The sequence below is a fragment of the Liolophura sinensis genome, chromosome 4 (genome assembly GCF_032854445.1).
Source record: "Liolophura sinensis isolate JHLJ2023 chromosome 4, CUHK_Ljap_v2, whole genome shotgun sequence".
Lineage (NCBI taxonomy): Eukaryota > Metazoa > Mollusca > Polyplacophora > Chitonida > Chitonidae > Liolophura > Liolophura sinensis.
In genome coordinates this window covers 6,407,448-6,429,022 of record NC_088298.1, presented here as the reverse complement: position 1 = coordinate 6,429,022, position 21,575 = coordinate 6,407,448, and positions in this window count along the sequence as shown.

Genomic DNA, 21,575 nt, shown 5'->3' with positions numbered 1-21,575 from the left:
TTTGTGCATGGAGTAAACACTCGCGCTGCAGTTGACAAGTGCAGTTCTGGCTTCCGCATACAAAGACAATGGTACATTTTCTTCGTCGTTTAACAACTGGCACGAGGAAAGTTCGGGTTGAAGTCAAATATGCTACAGAGCAATAAAAAGGGACTTGGCGAATTTCTTTTTTTTTTTTTAAGTGTGGACTTCTTATATTTTTTCCACTTTTGAAGTCGGAGTTTTTCATTTTTTAAGCAGGCCCACCAAAAGAAAAAAAAATTAAATTTAAAAAAAAACAAACAAAAACTTTCACAAAAAGAGATCGGGTTGGATTTTTTAAAATTCTTTTTTAAGCAGACAATGTACCAACCACAATTTGAGATTCTGATTTTTTTAAGCATTTGCAAGTTAAGGCCCCAGGATCACGAAACAGTCTTACATGTAACGTACGCTTAACCAGTCTTTGTCCAATTTTGTGGTATTAGGCCTAACCTTAGATTTGTTCCTAAGCGCTAGTTTTTGTTTTTACCTTAAACCTCAGTAAGTATTAATGATGAAAATTCCTGTGGTAAGTCACTAGTTTTGAACAGTAATTTGTTTTGATCCAGGGACCATGTTTCTTGGCCACGTAACGTAAATCTGGTTCGTCACTAGATTCCCAAATGTCGGCATTCCTTTTTCTCTTTCCCCCATAAAATGGCCGCCGTCATATTTGCTGAATTATGTGTATCATGCCAAGCTTTAAACAAATACATAAATAGTTGAGTGCCATAGCCAAGGTGATTGAGCCTCTTACAGATGTGGTCGCCGTGAGTTCAAATCCAACTCATCCAACTTCCTGTCCCACCTCACGTGGGAAGGTATCTCAGCAACCTGCGGGTGGTCGTGGGTTTCCCCCGGTCTCCTTTCACCATAATATTAGCCGCCGTCGTATAAGTGAGACATTCTTACGTACGGTTCCTACGACGTACGACACCAGTAAATAAATACCAGAGACGTGGGTTTAATCCCATCTTCCGACATTTCCTTTTCAAAACTTTCTACCGTTCATTGTTCTCCAAGCTTAGTATGAAGCGGTTTACGGGACTATGTTCTGTAGTCATCATAAAGTACAATTAACCCACATTCCGTCCGTCAGTATGACGCGACACACATAAGAACGTTTGCCTCTAACTTGCCAAATGGTTATGGTTCACTCAGACACTTTAGGATTTCACGTTTAATAAATTAAGAATCAAATGAATCAATTATTTTTTTCCTGTACTATACGAGGTTTGCAGCCATACGTACTTGTTAATCTACAACATGCATATCGAGAAGTGAAGCTAAGTGCAATTCCAAGGGAGATCACTCTATTCCACCTTTATGATTGCGTTTTCGGGCAATCACGAGTCTTCTCCTCCTTCCTTGCGCAACTTGGGAGATCAACATGACAATATGCTGAGGATAGAGATAAAGGATTGGTAAGGAGAACTCTTATACGAAGATTATGATTATTTGGGAAAAATTGGATAATTTGATTAACATTTATTTGCTAAATGTTTCATTTTGCTATATTTAAAGGTTAACTCTTCGGCCTAAAGGGACCAGCTTAGCGACACCCCAGGCCTCCCGCCGCCTGACGTGTCAACAGTTAACAAAGACCAGCGCCCATATTTTCTGTATGTCATAGAATGAGGGAGGCAGTGACGGTATGTACAATAAAAAGTTCGTTAAAGACACGGTGCCTTCCATGCACCAGTGTGGTGGGTGTATCTGTACGTACAAGTACGGTATGCCAGACGTGGAAAAGCTCATCAGTGACTTGCCAAAACTCGGTGGTTTGTCACACGCAATCTGATTTATCACCTGCATGATCTGACCACGACAGTAAAAATCAACATGCAGCTTGTGGCGTTAACCAATAATCAAATAAACTTGTCTTCCAGTATGGCGTGCACATTTGTACAAGTGAGAAAGTTTGTCAGTAGCTCGTCAAAGGTCAGTGGTTTACTCCAGGTACTCACAGGTTTGTCTACAAATAAAACTGACCGCCATCGAATAAGAGAACAGCGGGTTTTCGTTGTCTAGTGAGTAGCGTGCTAGAGCAGCACACCTCGGCCTATAACCAGCGCGATTCAAGTTCAAATTGAATCTTTGGCCTTTAGTATGGCATAAAACACCAGTCAAATAAATACGTAAATACATAAAGAAAGAAATAAATAGGTGTGAACATTCTTGAGTGAAACGTTAAAAAACAATACAATAAATCAAATTATGTCAATAAACTCGTAAATTTTTTTTTGCGGAATTTAACATAGTTATAGACAGAACGCTGTGATAAAATATTTTGCATAAACAAATTTAACATCATAGACGACCAAAAATTTCCAAACACTGTCGTTCAATTATTCTATTGGTATGTTGATCAAATGTTGATATCCTATCTCTAAAAGGAGAACAAAATATAAACTTGATGACAAAAGCAGATGAAAGAGCCTGAAAACTTATTTCCAAATATGGCCTTTATTATTTATGATCCATTTTTTTTTGTCAGGTGAAAGGGGTATTTGAAAATATTTTCGTATATTGGATATATGGGACCACTTCTTGGTATATATCCGCTTTGCATTACAATGTTCTAAATAAGGATCTGCTGAATGCCTAATAAATTTATTTGAATGCAAATTTGTTGTACATACCAAAACACGTATATTTAATCTGAATTATGATAATATTCAAAATATATTAAAACTATAAATATTATCAAAATCCAGCTTGAACATAGTTTTAGCTCAAATTCTAGTGCAACTAAACTTATTAACCATCTGCTGCATCCTCATTTATAGCATTATAACAAAGACAATATATACATAGATATGGTCGCTGTGAGTTCCAGTCCAGCTCATGCTTGCTTCCTCTCCGGCCGTACGTGGGAAGGTCTTTCAGCAACCTGCGGATGGTCGTGAGTTTCCCCGGACTCTGCCCGGTTTCCACCCACCATAATGCTGGCCGCCGTCGTATAAGTGAAATATTCCTGAGTATGGCGTAAAACACCAATCAAATAAATAAATAAATAAATAAATAAATAAATAAATAAATAAATAAATAAATAAATAAATAAATATGGTCCCAAATACCCACATACAAAAATTATTTATAACTTTCTAAACTGTTTTAAGAAAAATCGAAAAAACACATTGATGACCACATTTACAACTAACTTTTCGCACTGTTTCATCTGAACTTTATGTAAATTTCATGTTTTCTCCATCTTTATGTTTGGAGACAGGACCGTACAGTTAATACGAGGCCATATAGTAAATGTTTCTACAGGATGTCATCGCTATTGTGTATTTGTACTTCGTCAGAAAAACAAGAGTTTGATAGAAAACGTTTGCTACACACAGGAGTTAAGAAGGTAACAAGAAGAATAAACATACAGAATGTGTTACTGAGAGTCAGTTATTTTTGGATGATGTCATCAATGATGTTTGGTTTGCTTAGTCAGGATTCATGCGAGCGGGACTCAGTGGAAAGGGGCGAAGTCAAAGACAAAGCAGTGCATGCTTGGCGTGTTGACATTTTGTACATAAAAATACAACAATCCAAAGTAGACGCTCCTCTAACACATTTTCTTAGTTCAAAAAGCATAGTGACCCAGGACCCTCTAACCAATGCGGGCGCTGTGAGTTTAAGTCCAACTCATGCTGGCTTCCTCTCCGGCTGTACGTGGCAAGTTCTCAACAACCTGCGGATCGGTTTCCCCCGGACTCCGCAATGAAATAAATAGCTCAAAAAACACTTTTCAACACACAAAATTTCATTCAAATCAAATATTTTATGCCAAAACGCAAAATTTATTCGAAACGAAATATTTTATGTCTCAAGCCAAAATTTCATCTAAGACATCTTTTTGTTCAAGAAACCACGCGACTACTCACGTGACTGATGACGTCATGTTAAGACTGTTTGGATACTCACGTGCTTTCGTGGACAAATTATGGGTGATATAAATTTTTTACCTAGCACAAGAAAAAATGTTGGACAAGTGTTTGCATATTGATATGCAGTTTGTATCTTGGATGAGATTTCACGTTTTGAGCTAAAATGTGTGTGTTGCGAATTTCGATTGAAATATGCTTGTTTTGAAGGGAAATGTCCGTTTTAACTATTACATCTTTCGCAAGTAAAAACTTAAGGTAGAATTTCTTTTTCTGATGTTTTTTTTCCACTTTGACATTCCACATAAAGATAACCGTATAATGCTCTTCCTTTGTGGCAAGCTAAGAACTCCTCCCCCCCCCAAAAAAAAACCCCAGTAAAAAAGTCATACAATCATTGTAAATGGACATAGCTTCTAATGGCCGGTCATTAAAAGCACACTTAGATTTAGGCTTACTCTACACTGTAAAACGCACACGTTCAGTTCTTATCTTCTGTACAGAGCCAAAATGCGCAGCTTAATTCTTTACAGTGTATAAGCATGCAACGCCGGACTCCACCAGTAAATTAACTAATGGTTAACTACACCCTCGGAATGAGATGAGTGGGAGATTAATTGGCCCGCCCCAAACGGTTAACAGCTCCTCCAAACAGCTCGTCTATCACTGTCGACTCCAAGCTATAATACTCTACAACAAAGTCTGGGTAAACTCCTACTCTGTGCTTACCTCCCCGATTAATTCAGGGTCTAGGAAATCGATCAGGTTTTTGCCTGCCCCTCGAGGAACTGAAGATTTTATCCTTGATCAGTCGTTCACCAGCCAGGCGTTTCCACGCTCCTTCTAGATTCAAGCAGCTTGCTGGCAAGTTTTGGGTCTCTCAATGCCTGACATATTGTGCTAGGGATTAATAGGCCCCATATCCCAATTATGGATTGCTTGCCAACATGATCGCTTCAACGGCCTAATGGTTAGAGCGTTCCCTTTGGAGTCGGGAAGTCCGGGATCAAACCCGCTTCGTGTCACTCTTAAGACTGAAAATGGTAGGCCTACTTCTTGGTGCCTCGCCTGGTTGGATCGGTATCAGCATAATGGGAATGGATGGCATCTCGTATCTTGTCTATTTATTCAGCCGTGGCAGCTCTTGACGATACAGACTCGGTCTACCACAAGAAGACACGGCAGTCCTACACATGTCTGCCCCCTATGTCCACATCCCCACAGCCCCCTCGTCGTCATATGACTTAAAATTGTTACAAAACCAAACATGCATACATATATCCTTACATACTCGCCAATGTTGATTGTGTTAGAATACCTGTGTCCAGAGCCAATTTATCAATACTTACATAGGCCCTATTTGGCAAAATTCCGATATATCTTATGTCATAACTTGTAATTTTTTTATGATACATTTTGCATCTAGTTGCACAAAAACTGAATAGTTGATATCAATTTTATGGCAAGTATAACTGTTATTAACGTAATAGTGATGTCTTAATTAGAGTGGCTCAGAAGTTTCCGTTTTAGTAGTATATGGGGTTAGCATTGCACACTGAAAAGTATGTACAGAAGAAGGAAAACTGTCTTTGAAAATGTTCTCTTGAACATTTTCGTTATATATTGGAAATCTAAACAGACATTCGTACACCATCCCTCAACCAGTACGGACGTTCCAGGTCAATAATCGCAAGGCCATAGCACAAACCACCAAAGAACTAATAAAGTATATAAAGTACCGAAGCAGTCATCAGTTTTCAATGGTATCAACTGTCTACAGTTTTAAAATCCATGCCTACCTTTCCTGTTTAACATACGTTTAAACAAATATGCCCTTATTCTCTGTATGATTAGAGTGTCAGGCTCAAGTGTCAGACTCACCATCTAACCTTCAGACATACTGATTAACTTATAATCAGTATGAGCAGCTCATATTTTTTCGCAGCAAATGATATGGACGTCACACTCACTCAAACCCAGCTCATCCTGCCTTCCTTTTCGGTCAGACCGCCTCGGTGGCCTAATAGCTAGAATATCCGCCTCGAAGTCGGTAGATCCGGGATTAAAGACTTTAAAAATGGTACTTGTTGCTGTCTCGTTTGGCGCTCATAACAGAGAACTTAGAAACTGCTAACTACGACGTTAAAACCCAAGGATTCATTCAATCACCCCTTTGAGAAGGTCTGGCGGCACCCTGCGGATGGTCGTGTTTTCCCACGTTTTTTTCCAAACTCTAATGATGGCCACTGTCGTAGAACTGATATATATTTCCGTACGCTACAAAACACCAATCCCCTAACACCATCGCCGTCCTACTTCAGCGAGGGATATTTTGCATTGTCACACAACAACCCCAATGTTTCTACTCGCGGGCGAGACGCTATTTTTGTCATAATCAACAAGTGAAATTATGGTTTCTGGTTTCAAGCAGCCGAACAGAGCTTTCAAATTGACAGAGTAATATTCTGACCTAGTTAATGCCCTTAATTCCATAAGGGGCCTCCGTGAATCAGTCGGTTAGCGCGCTAGCGCAGCGTAATGACCCAGGAGTCTCTCACCAATGCGGCCGATGTGAGTTCAAGTCCAGCTCATACTGGCTTCCTCTTAGGCCGTACGTGGGGAGGTCTGTCAGCAGCCTGCGGATGGTAGTGGGTTTTCCCCGGGCACTGCCCGGTTTCCTGCCACCATAATGCTGGCCGCCGTCGTATAAGTTAAATATTCTTGAGTATGGCGTAAAACACCAATCAAATAAATAAATGAATAAATTAATTCCATAAAATCATTATCATTGATCAGCCAATTGTTAACCAATGACAATCACTTTAGCAAATAGGAACTATCACAGAAAATAATAGGCCATGACCTTTACACTCCGACTCATTACACTAAACCTCTGATTCCACGCGCTGTATTCCTTGCAATAACAACCAGTACAACGCTGACCGACTCATAAGTTTGCGTTCTGTTCAAGATATCATGAATAGGAGATCATAATGAAATAATAATAATAAGAGATATTGGAAGACAACACACACAGACGACGGTAATGAAAACTATAATCAGTAGGGAAAACATATCCGCAAACCTTGCCCTTGTTTCTTTCCTCGTCCAGGCTGAACCTGTTGCCAGTCTCCCCACTAAATGTTATCACAGTGGCAGGAATCAAAATGGGACCGGACAAGCGTCAGACCGACAGATATACCCAGCGACTTATATTGGCAGGAATCAACATGGGACCGGACAAACGTCAGACAGACAGACATACCCAGCGACTTACATTGGCAGGAATCAACATGGGGCCGAACAAGCGTCAGACCGACAAACATACCCAGCGACTTACATTGGCAGAAATCAACGTGGGACTGGACAAACGTCAGACCGACAGATATACCCAGTGATTATATTGGCAGGAAGAAACATGAGGCCGGACAAACGTCAGACCGATAGACATAACCAGCGACTTACATTGGCAGGAATCAACATGGGGCCGGACAAGCGTCAGACCGACAGACATACCCAGAGATTATATTAACAGAAATGAACATGCGGCCGAACCAGCGTCAGACCGACAGACATACCCAGCGACCTATATTGGCAGGAATCAACATGGGACCGGACAAGTGTCTGACCGACAGACATACCCAGCGACTTACACTGGCAGGAATCAACATGGGACCGGATAAGCGTCAGACCGACAGACATATCGAGCAACTTACATTGGCAGGAATCAACAAGCGTCAGACCGACAGATATACCCAGCGACTTATATTGGCAGGAATCAACATGGGACCGGACAAACGTCAGACCGACAGAGATACCCAGCGACTTACATGGGCAGGAATCAACATGGAGCCGGACAAGCGTCAGACCGACAGACATACCGAGCAACTTACATTGGCAGGAATCAACATGGGACCGGACAAGTGTCAGACCGACAGACATACCCAGCGATTATGTTGGCAGGAAGCAACATGGGGCCGGACAAGCGTCAGACCGATAGACATACCCAGCGATTATATTAACAGAAATGAACATGGGACCGGACAAACGTCAGACCGACAGATATACCCAGCGACTTATATTGGGAGGAATCAACATGGGACCGGACAAGCGTCAGACCGACAGACAGACCCAGCGACTTACATTGGCAGGAATCAACACGGGACCGGACAAATGTCAGACCGACAGATATACCCAGCGATTCTATTGGCAGGAAGGAACATGGGACCGGACAAACAGACAGACCCAGCGACTTACATTGGCAGGAATCAGCATGGAACCAGACAAACGTCAGACCGACAGACATACCCAGCAACTTGCATTGGCAGAAATCAACGTGGGACCGGACAAACGTCAGACCGACAGACATACCCAGTGATTATATTGGCAGGAAGCAACATGGGACCGGACAAACGTCAGATCGACAGATACACCCAGCGATTGTATTGGCAGGAAGCAACATGGGACCGGACAAACGTCAGACCGACAGACATACCCAGTGATTATATTGGCAGGAATCAACATGGGACCGGACAAACGTCAGACCGACAGATATACCCAGCGACTTACACTGGCAGGAATCAACGTGGGACCGGACAAGTGTCAGACCGACAGACATACCCAGCAACTTACATTGTCAGTAATGAGCATGAGACTGGACAAGCATCAGACCGACAGACATACCCAGCGACTTACATTGGCAGGAATCAACATGGGACCGAACAAGCGTCAGACCGACAGACAGACCGAGCGATTATATTGGCAGGAATCAACATGGGACCGGACAAGCGTCAGACCGACAGGCAGACCCAGCGATTATATTAACAGGAGTCAACATGCGGCCGGACAAACGTCAGACCGACAGACAGACCCAGCGACTTATATTGGCAGTGGCAGGGCTCAACATGCAGGCGGACAAGCGTCAGACCGATAGACATAGCCAGCGACTTACATTGGCAGGAATCAACAGGGACCGGACAAACGTCAGACCGACAGAGCGACCCAGCGACTTACATGGGCAGGAATCAGCATGGGGCCGGACAAACGTCAGACCGACAGACATACCCAGCCACTTATATTGACAGGAATCAACAAGAGTCAGACCGACAGACATACCGAGTGACTTACACACAGCTGCTGATCCCAACTAACGATGTTCATGTCACATGCAATATCATAATACAGACATTTGGCAGCAAGTATTTCCGAATAATAGATGATTTCCGCATTGATCATAGTTTTCTGAAAGTTATGTTTTAACCTTGCCGTGTCGATATTATCCGTCGGCAACGCGTCGCTGAAGTGTGTCATTGGACACCTATTCGATCCACTCGGATAAGGACATTGTTTTCCTTCAAGCTCCGAGATCGAATTATGTGCAGGCGGCTTGCACGTTTCTGTCATTCTTCAAAAATGAGCAGCTGTCACGGGACAGACGATTCGCTTTCCACAATCGAAAACACGTCAAACAAATGCTCTACAGATCTACTTAAAGTCACGGGTTTCGATGGTTTCCATAGGCTCATCCCTGCCGTAATTTAATCTCGAGATATTTGACAAGCTCTCCTGACGCTAATTTCTCACTCTTTCTGGAAAACAACTGCGTTTAATTTGACAGTGTGGAGTTGAATACTCTTTTAGTCTCTGGATGAAAGTTGTAGACCTACCAGCGACTGCTGTCAAACTCTTTGCGGACTCCACGTCATCATGTGACTCAACAATTGTTTTGTGCAAAGTCCCAAGCATACATATAGAGTCATCCTCGTTATTGCGCACATGCCGCTCCCGACGCTCGCTTTCCTCACTACCACCACCAGACAAGCTTAACCTCACCAATCATGTCCTCGCATCGACCCATAATCAACATTTTCCTCGATAAAATCGTTTTCAGTGCCCGTTTGAATACTTTAAATAAAGATAATACATGTGCATGAAGTATGATTAGAAACAAAGGTTAAGACAGAGTGTTTGGGTTTTGTGACATCACTTCCTGCCTCATCACATTCACCCCAGTGACGTTTCTGGTTCAAGACTTCTGTACAAAGTTTGCCGGAAATTTAAAACTTTACCCCTGTTTAACCGAATGTCGCAATGCTCCGGTATAGAATGGATACGAGAATAGACCTCACGGTGATCCATTGATGATAATGTAAAGATAAAGTATTTATTTATTGATTTGATTATTGTTTAACGCAACACTCAAGAACTGTGTACATATATATATACGATGGCGGCCAGTTGCATGGGTGGAGGAAACCAGCAAACCTGGTTATACCACTTAATGAGACGTTAGATAGCTCAAACGATCACATGACCGTCGTCGACTGTTTATTGTTACCAAGGCCCCACTGGGAGTGGGAGCTGGGTAACTATCGGGATTTTATTAATGTTGTTTAATGTTAGCTCCTATTGTCGCAATATGTAACCATAACTGTCATTTGAACGCTCTATTTTATTGCCTTTGAACAATCTGATAGCTGAGAACCCATTAACGAAACGCTGACTATAAAACGCCTTGTTAGGCTTATCGTTGATATTCAAAATGGAAATGGACATCTATATGATGACCTACATTAAAAGCGTAAGAGTTTTTTGGGGGGTTTTGTGTACTTTGACACTGTCGTCGGTGCTCTGCGTTTTCTGTCTGCTATAGTCTGTCATACTATAAGCCCTATAAACATATACATGGTGGTTTGAATATTAACAAAATTTCACCATCTGCAATAATGCTCCAATCTAGTTCACTAGTGGTAACAAGTGTCCAGTCTGGTTTATCATTGACAATTATTCCATGTGGTTTGTCACTGGTGATATTTGTCCCATACTTTCATTATTGGCGTCTGCGAGCAACTTGCAGATGGTTATGGATTTCCCCCGAGGTCGGCCCGGTTACCTCCCACCATAATGCTGGCAGCCGTCGCATAAGTGAAGTACGGCGTAAAACACCAATCGAATAAATAAAACAAATCATTATTGGCAATAACGAACCCATCTGGATCATCATTGGCATTAATTATTCCATCTGGTTCATCATTGACACTAATTGTCCCAATAATAATTGGTAATAATTGTTCCATCTGGTTCATCTTTGGTAATAATTGTTCCGTATGTGTTATCATTGGAATTAATTATTCCATCTGGTTCATTATTGTCAATAATTGTGCCATCTGTTTCATCACTGGCAATAATTGTGCCATTTGGTTCATCATTGACAATAATTGTGCCATCTGGTTCATCATTGGTATTAATTGTCCCATGGTTCATCATTAGCAATAATCGTCTTATTTGGTTCACTAGTGGTAATAACTGACGGATCCACTTCATCATTGGCACTAATTGTCACATCTGGATCATCACTGGCGCTGATTGTACAATCTGGTTCATCGTTGACAATGATTGTCCAATCTGGGTCATCATTGCCACTAATTGTCTGATCATCTGGTTCACAGGTGGTAATAATTGTCTCATCTGGATTGTCATTTTTCCATCTGGTTTCTCATCAGCACTAATTGTCCTATCTGGTTCATCACTAGCGCCATTTTGTGGAAACTGGCGTAGGAGCTAAAGTTTGTATATATAGGATACCAAAGGCCGAAAAAATGTTAGATCGGCCATAAAGTGCGCATCAGGAGTACTTCATAATTTGTACCTCAGAGAGCCTCCACTCATTTTGAAGTATTAGAATGTTTTATCAAACACGAGAAGATAAGACTTGCTATATAAAACAAGCCGGACGGCGTCACTGGCGTAATCTTGTAGCGAATGAGGGAATTTCATGACTACCAGCAATACGTGGTATATTTGTCATCGGGTCTGGAGAGTAGCGGAATTATTACGCTGTTTCAAGTTAAAGCAGTGCTCATTTTCCATGGCTAGTAAGCATTCAAACCTGAACAATGTGCAAGTGATGATCCCTATGGAATTCGATCCAATCTAGAACTGTACAAATTTGTCCAAGAATGTTGAAATTGTGTATGTATGTGTGTACGTATGCTTGGGTTTAAGGTCATAATTAACAATTTTTCAGTCATATGACGACGCGGAGCCATTGGATGTGTGTACATATACTCTACTTTTTGAGCCCATGCTGACGTCACTGATCTATCATGCCGAAGACACCCGACATCTTACCCCATCCAGTTAGACGATAGTGACACCGTGCCAAACAGTCCTGTTTCCTTGCCCTAACCTCTCAGTGCTTAGTGTCAAGCCGTGGTAGCAACAAGTACCATTTCTAAAGTCTTTGGTGTGACCCGACTTAAAATCTGGTCTCCCGACTTCAAGGCGGACGGTCTACCATTAGGCCACCGAGGCGGTCTGTGAAAATTGTGACATGAGCGAATCTTTATGTACGCGTATACCGGCGATAAAGGAAACCATATACCGGCATGGCTTTATAGACCACGACATTCCACCACAGACTTACTTCATAATTTGTACTCCGAACAATTCTCACTTATTTTGAAGTATACGAATGTTTTATCACTCAATAAAGAACACGATAAAATAAGAATTGTTACACAAAACCAGCGGAAGATTGTCATTTCACTTCAAAACAGAAAGTCCGTTTTCCCGTTTTTTCGGGGCTCGATAAATATTCCATAAACCAGATTTGATTTATTACATGCCCCTATTCGAATCCTCATTAAATATTTTGGAGAGGCGACCAAGTAGCTTGGCGTAATCTTCTAGCAAGTGAGAGAATTTTATGGCAGCCTACATTACGTGGGACATTTGTCATCCGGTTAGGAGAGCATTGTATATCAGACAGCTGCAGGAAACGGGAAAGTTAAGAGGAAAGCTGGCTTGGCCGAACATGAATGGAGAAGACTGGCCGTGTAGGCCTGTTCAGCAAAGTAACATAATGGAGTTACATTATTGATTGTACCACATATCATCCTATCCGACCAAACGAGCAATTGTTGCCTGTGGAAAGCAAATGGAATGCCATTCTGGCGAATATGCGTGAAATATTCTCTAAGAACCATCTATTGTTAGATATCTGTAGAAAGGAAATCGACAGTCAGTCATTGTTGCCTTAAAAGAAAACACTGACAGACAAAATAATATATTTTTATTGATTGCATTTATTTATTTAATTTGATTGTTGTTTTACACCTTATTCAAGAATATTTCACTTATAAGACGGCAGCTAGCATTATGGTGGGAGGAAAGGGGCAGATAGCAACAGCAGGTTGCTATTAGATTACTAGACTATGTTTTTATGAATACGTGGTGTCCAAAGCAAAGTTTGTGGGAGGATTTATTTAGCTTTCAAATCATATCAGCTGTCCTTAATGGACGATAATGCTCACAATATCTGTCATTTTAATGTAATAAATGGGACATCTGAGTAAATAATGTGCAGCAGGGAATGGATTAGGGTCAAGGTCGCGTCTGCCACCGCATCTAGAGCATTAAGTCGCAAATTACTCACGTTTAGTTTGTGAGGGAAGGCGTAGTGCTGAGTCGGCAATATTGTATAAATATGTCACTCTTGGAAAAGACCTGCGAGTAAAGCGGAAAGTCTCTTCCAAAGTCACCATGATTAATTCCGGTATGGTTGTGGCAGCCATGAGATCGATTCTTGAGGGTGGAGAATTTATTTCGCGCTTTCTGTCTTAGCATTATATGACTCTTTTTACGGCGTAAAATTTCCAATCAAATGAGAAAAGAGATAAATACTGCAAGGGTGTGTGTGAAACAGCAGAGCACGAGTGTTTAATTTAGTTTGGCCTAAACAAGCGTTGCGAATTAGGCACGTTGAAACTGTAGTTTACATATGCTACCAAGCGCTGAGAGTTTTTTTTATTTTAGGGACATTTTCTTTGCCAATACGAAGTCGGTTTTTTTGTTGGACGTACCGTAATAAATCATATTAACTGTCCGTTAATTGATAATAATCCTGACAAATCTGTCATTTTGTGCAATAAATGGGACATCTGAGCAAACAATGTGCATTAGGAAATGGATTAGGGTCAAGGTCGTGTCTGCCTCTGCATGGGAAGCATTAGGCCTCAAATTGTTCCGTGGTGTAGGTGGTAAATGAGCGATCACGTGATGCCGAATCAGCAAAGTTGTATTGTCATACCAGCAAAGATGGCTGTCTCTTCCAAAGCAAAGATAATCAGTGCTTTCACAATGTGGTTAAAACACGAGTGAAAAAAACAGAAACCGTTTTCATTGTCTACATCTATGATCTGGTCTTGTGATCCAACGTCCTGTGATGGAACCCATCAACCTATACTTTCGCTTTTTGGTTATGTCTATATAAACATTAACATCAGCGGCTGTAACCATACTAAAATATCACACGTCATCGTATTTAAAAAAATGATTTTGGCCAGTCTCCAGTGTCGCCAGATTACGAAACTTACACTTTGAGTTCCAGAAGTCAGAAAGAAAAACCTAAAAACGAAAAGACTGAATGCTTTTTTTTGTCAGGATGCAGCCCATCTCTTCCATTTTGCCAAAGCTTAATCAGATTAAAGTCTCCTACCGCAGCGTATTAATTTCCAGACAACTACAGTAGGTATTACCTGGTCAGACGTTATGAGGCCATACATTGCACAAGGCTCTCCGGTTACCCCCGAGATTTCACCCCGAGATCGCCCGAGATTTGACAAGAAAGCGGCATCCTGTTGGCAGTAGTTGACTGTTTTCTTTAATATGAATTGCTCATATTGTTTGCTAACACTTGAACAAACTTTGGGAAGAGATTTTGGATTTGTCTTAAGATGTGGAATTGATAAGTCTAACACTAATATATAGACGATGCTATTGTAATAATCTTGAGGCAAAACTTGACGATACTGTGGTAAATGATCTCTGGTTTGGGAAACAAATGTAGACTGAAAAACAAGATAAAGCGTGTTACCTTAAGCCAGATCCATAGAAAACTAAACGGCTAGCAGTTCTCATTGATTTTTTTTTTTGATTGGTGTTTTACGCCGTACTCAAGAATATTTCACTTATACGACGGCGGCCAGCATTATGATGGGTGGAAACCGGGCACAGCCCGGGGGAAACCCACGATCATCCGCAGGTTGCTGGCAGACCTTCCCACTTACGGCCGGAGAGGAAGCCAGCAAGTTCTCATTGATGTTGGGATGCCAAACTCTATGATCTTTGATCGAAACTGTGAAACTCCAAAAACACAAACTTCAGTGTAACCTATTGTTTTTAGAACTCTGCAAAATCAGCAATTCATGCTACCAAAATTGCCTTTCGTTAGTGACACCTAACACCACAAGTCTTATACATCCATATGTTTTGGACACTCGCATTATTACAAAGAAAATGCAGTTAGAATACTTTTTATAATTCATAATGTTAAACTTCAAAAGCTTGGTTTCGACACCAAGAATTCGTTGCCTCATCATGCTATTTTGTGTAACTATGACGTCACGCGAGGCAATGTGTGCTTGGTGTAGAAACCGAGCTTACAGAGTTTGACATTTTCAATTAAAAAAAAATATTCCAACTTCATTTTCTTTACAAGGATATGAACTTTGAACGGATCCATGTGTGGAGCTTGTGATGTTACGTGTCAAAGGCAAATAGCAATTTTGGTGGCGAACATGATTTTCCTGACAGCTGAATGTAGGCGATTGGCTAATGCAACAGACTGTAATAATCGCAATAATTATAATATTCTGATAAAAGGAAAAACAAAGGGGCGTCAGATCTAAACGTTTTCTGGGTAAATGTTTTTTTGTCTTCATCTGTGCAGACAACAATGTTGCCAGAAGAGATAGGCTTCTCTGGATCATGTTCGGTCGACACCTCAGTAAATAATTACAAGTAATCAGACAGGAGAGCCGTGTCAAACAAGGTAAATAACCTGTGCTATAACCCAAGTCTGATTAAACACTCGGTGTAAACTGTTTAGGTTCAATCCGTGAAACATCTAGAGTTTGAGGAGATCAAATAACGCTTTGTCTCGCGAGACTGTCCTGTGACATACATAGTTTGATGGAATGAAAATGGGAGTAGTTACTTAAGCCGTATTTGCTGATGTGCCAGAAGACAGTGTTTGGTTAAACTTACTAAATGTACGATCTGCAAAGTTTAGCTGGTGTCCAGTTTCTTGGACACTTGCGAAGTACAATTTCCCTTCAGGACTATTAATCAGAACATTAAAGCAAATCCTGAATCAAATACATCGAATCCAACTAGACGGTAATAGGAGCAGGTACGAAAACATGTAAGATTGTAAACATTTCTGTGTATAAATATTTACACTGGGAGTATTTTCTGCAGATAATTCGCGTACAGCATTTTATGTCGGTCTGAAGTAACGTTTTGTGTATCTCTTGTCTACATGGCTTGTAGCATTACAAGCTGGAGCCTACCTTCATTATACTGAGCGAGCTCGGCGTTTAGTTAACCTTTTGCTGTTTTCGCCCAAGTTCGCAACGAATCCTCGGGGATAGCAAACCAAACCCATTAAATGTTTTCAGTGGTTAATAGCTTCTGTGAAGTCACCGAGATCAAGTCATCTTTGACAGTAATGAACTTATCCGTCTGTACGTCAAAATCTCGTCCTACTTTCTCGGCACTGATGGTGGAATGTCTTCCGGAAACAATACTAAACCCACTTTACACCCCTTTTTCACGCGCGGAAAAACCGTTTAAGATTTCCTAGGATGGGCAAGTCAGCCACCCGCGAGACACGCCGGTAAATTGACATTGACAGCGCATGGTCTAGAGTAATCATCCTTTCTCCTAGCCATTGTAAACAGTTTAAGGTTTTTAGTGCTTCTGAGACAACAACAACCATTTTCTTGGCAACGGTTTCGTTTTGAAACAACGCGGATGTGTTTTTTTTCATCACTGGTGAACGTCAACGTTGATGCATAATAAGGCTGGATTTCTCAGCAGGGGAAAAAAGTCACCTAAATGACCAGAGAAAGAATTTCATCTCTAAATCAACAAGCTGTGGGTTCAGGTCCAGCTCCTGTTGGCTTCCTCTCCTGCCATACGTGTGAAGGTCTGTCAGCAACCTGCATGGTCGTGGGTTTCCGTCGGGCTGTGGCCGGTTTCCTCCCACCATAGTGCTGGCTGCCGTCGTATAAGTGAAATATTTTTGAGCACAGCGTAAAACAACAATAAAATAAATAAATAATAGCCATAGTGGCATAGTTTACTGTTTACATGTAATACGTAGCACTTACGTCCAGATTTACAGTTTACTACACGCCTAATTTAACAATACGCCATGGCATAGTAACCCACAATAATAGCACAAAATTGAATTACAACTAGAAAAAAATCGTGGAATTTTTAGATTGTTCTTGGCTTTTCCCACTAATAATTGCTTTCTATATAGAATCCTAGATCAGACATCAGCTTAGGCCATGCCTTGACTCAGAATAGGGGCTCTCTGGCTTTACTCTCTGTCCTGTAATTTTTTTATACAATGTGAGTTAGATGTTGTCAGTAGGAAACGATCTGGTAACGGGAAAAAAATAAAAAGATTAAAACTTGTGTGAATGTGATTTGCCCAAACTAAACATTCCACGTTGACAAAATTGTCAGCAGATATGTATGTGGTTCTTGTATATAAATAGGTTTCTTAAATTTCATAATGCACGTTCCATATTCGAAAGTATTGATATCATTTTCTTTGTAAATAAAAAAAGAAAACCCGTTCGACAAGAACTGCATTCATCCCACGACCTCACAGAGTTAGACGTTTCCAGCAATTGACTTCAGAACGCACTATTAGGCTGGGATTACAGCACAGAGGATTAATGTTAGCTAATGCTAGCCTAAACCAAACGAGCAAAGGCTGATTTATTCTTTGGTCTCTGTTTTTAGAGACCTGAGACCTGATACATTTGTCGTACTTAAAGCACGTCACGTTATGTATCGGTATCTCGAGTCCTGCCTTAGGACTGTATCCATTAAATTACATTCCAAAGCTGAGAGGAAGCCTTTGTTGGAGTATGGCTTGTGTGAGCTAATCAGATCTGCAATGGATGACATTGATATTAGCCAACTGTCACACTGTCGTCGCTGCTCTCGTTTTACTCTCTTCGTCGTTGCACATTGTTTTTATATAATTATTTGATTAGCGTTTTACGCCGTACTGAAGAATATTTCACTTATACGACGGCGGCCAACACTGTGGAGGGAAAAAACCGAGCAGAGCAGAGAGAAAATTACATGGACAACTTAAATTAAACCCTAACTTGTGTAAATTACAAGAGGCCGCGTTTCAGAGGTTACCTCTATATGACCATTTACCATCTATCACATAGGTCCTTACCCTGGTTTTGTTCTCCATTCTGTTGTCTTTAACAGTACATTGAAAAGCACTAGGGCATACTCGCAATCCATCTTGGTAGAACGTCATTTAGTGCAAATGGCGCAAAGCAGATTGAAAGACACACGAAACGACTGACCTTCATGTCTAAATATATAGTATATAATGTGGCCTAATATATACAACTACAAAAAAAATTTCAATTTTCTAATTGGGGTGAAAAAATTGCTTTAAACTACAATTTTCGCGAGGTTCCATGGGTCAGGTCGATAATTAAGTAGCCTGTTGTGGTAAGGCCAACGTTGATAGCTGTCAAAACAATTAATTACGTGCATGCCAGTAACATTGTGTCATTTTACTTTAGTGCTGGTGTGCTAAAGCAAGGTGTGTCTATTGTGTCATAATGTCCTTAGTGAGCTATGTGCGTCTCAGTTCCATACGGTTACGTATTTAATAATGTTGTCTTGGATAAGCTACGTGCACGTAAATCCCATGGTGTCTTTGGCACACCTAGTCTTGGCAGCTATTCGTAGTTAGAGGCACCGAGCGTGTTGTAAAACCAGTACCTGATGTGTTGTGCATTGGCAGATGCTATAGGAAACGAACTTTCAGTCGACAACGTAGTCAGCCATTTTCATACGTCTTTTTTCAAACTTCTACACGCTTATAACCAGAGTTACACCTGATAGCACTAATCTTCGAATTCAAGCCCAACCTCCTCGAGGGTCAGTCTTTACTATTTATTATATCTTCTAGCGAAGACTTGTCCACCTGATGTCTTAAAGTCTACAAGATATCAAGCTGAGATTAAACAGGCTGTCAGATGCTATCGTGTCACCACTGGCAACGGATTAGACAAGGCCAGGCTCACTGGTTACCTGGCGGGGGTGTTTTGTTGGCAGATAGCGAGATTTTACAGCCTTGGGAATTGTAAAAATCCGACGCTAATCAAGGATTATAGTCCATGCCAGATGAGGAGAAAGTTCAATGATTCGAATTTCAATCGTGTTGATCTTGAAATTGGTTGAAACTTGGGGTTGGAAGGTTTGGTTGGGGTGGAGGGGGGAGGGGGGCGAGATGTGGTGGGTGTAAATGGTACGAAAATGCAGGAAAAAAGAACATTCTGTCTTATGGAATAGATTGCCGATGTTAGATTTGTTTGTCACGGTATCGCTGCAGTTTTGCAAAATGGTAGACAAGTGGTCTCTAACCTAAGGCACCCAACGTCAACAGCCGCTTATTGCCACCACGGCCTATGGACATTTAATCAAGGGAATGTAGAAATGCTCTCTCGTAGGCCGAGACTGCATACACACGTCGCGTGAAAGCGACATAAATCAGAACAAACGTTGCCATAACTGATACAAAACTTCGTCAACTTCTATCCATTTTGTGAAAAAATATTATTTGGAATATAATATTTTCCACAAAAAGGATGAATTCAAATTCATATATATACGCATTACTTACTTGTAATAACAATTATGTATTAACAAGCATTTTAGCCAAATAACGACCAGTCATCAGTAGGTGTGTATACATTTATTGTGTCTTCAAAGTGCTGCCACCACTTAGGTATCATGCCGAAGACACCAGACATGACACCCTACCCAGTGACGCACTAACACCAAACAACCAGTCCCGTTTCCTTGCTGTAATCCTCAGAGCTGAGCGCCAAGCGAGGATTCAACAAATACAATTTTAAAGTCTTTGGTATGACCCTACCCGGATCTGATCCCAGGTCTCGTTAGGGACCATTAGATCACCGAAGGGGGTCATCAAAATGCATGGCACAGTTCAATACTTCTCTTACAAGCGTTGCTCCAACATGATACAGTTATCCAGCTGTCTAGAACAAACGCAGTCTGGCCCTTCCATATAAATTCAGTCAAAGGACGAGTCTGCTTGACTGGTACATGTTCGCTAGGACGCCATGGGAATTCCAATCACGCATCCTCGTAAACAACTTGTCTCTTGATGATATACAGGCTGTCTATTAAGTCTAGAGCGGATTACACAAAGATTACACCGGTCTCTCAATGGAATCTAAACTTTATTTTACCCGCTGTTATTTAGAATATCAACCAGGGAATTTATCTTGAATTGCTCACAGTTGTTTGACAGCATGTTTGTAAAGAACGGCTTCTCGACATGCGACGAAACACCTTCGCGAGTGAGAGAATTTATTGTATTTAAATTGCGTTGTAACAAAGCTGATTTCTTGTTAAACAATGGCTCTACCTTGTCTTTCGTGATGTGGATAATGAGTACGTAATGAAGTCTGCTGTTTGCTGTGTCAGCTGATACTTTAGTTTTCAGGGGTTTATCTGGCGACTTTCCTCCGATCTTTCCTGGCTTCATCCAACGTTAAAAATGTGCATAAGGCGTAAAAATGTACGTAAAGTATATAAGTAAAATACAAAAATGACTATGAATACAATGGACATCAGCATGAGTATAAAAGCTAGAGCAGTTACGATAGTGTGGTCACACGTAACCGGTGAAGCCCGGACTTTTGTCAGTTTACCTCAGTTAGGGTACCACATGTTTAAAAGATGGTAACTTACACTGCTCTAGTTTGCACAGTAACTTACACTGCTCTAGTTTGCACAGTAACATACACTCCTCTAGTTAGCGCATTAACTTACACTGCTCTAGTTTGTACTGTAACTTACACTGCTCTAGTTAGCACAGTAGCTTACACTTCTCTAGTTAGCACCACTGTATGTAGATACAGTTTATTAGATGTTTCTAGTATAGAATTAGTCAAAATGCCATTTTATCAAATTTAATAAACATGAAACCAATAAAAAAAACCCAAAGGAATGACGTACATGTCTGTAGTCTGCCTCATCTTTCTCCGATCGAATTCTTTATTTCGTATTTTTAGATCTGACTTTGGTGGGATCATGTTAACTTCAGATCTAGTTAGCGACAAGTCAGTATGCGGAAAACTATTAAGTCTGACTTTAGTAGAGTAAAGACATAACTGAGAAATCTCCAGAATACATGACAGTTTGTTCATGATAATGAATCAAGAGTCATGGCATGATTTGCAAACTAGCCACATGATTAATACTCACACTGCACTCTTGTGTCTGGTGTCTTCGACATGATTTTTCAGTGACAGTGACACTTTTTTCGGCATGGACTCCCCCTGCTACAGGAAGATATATTTATTTATTTATTTGATTGTTGTTTTACTCCGTACTCAAGATTATTTCACTTATACGACGGCGGCCACCATTATGGTGGGAGGAAACCGGGCAGAGCCAGGGGGAAACCCACGACCATGCGTAAGGTTGCTATCAGAGCCTCCCACGTATGGCCGGAGAGGAAGCCAGCATGAGCCAGCGACCGCACTGGTGAGAGACTCCTGGGTCATTACGCTGCGCTAGCGC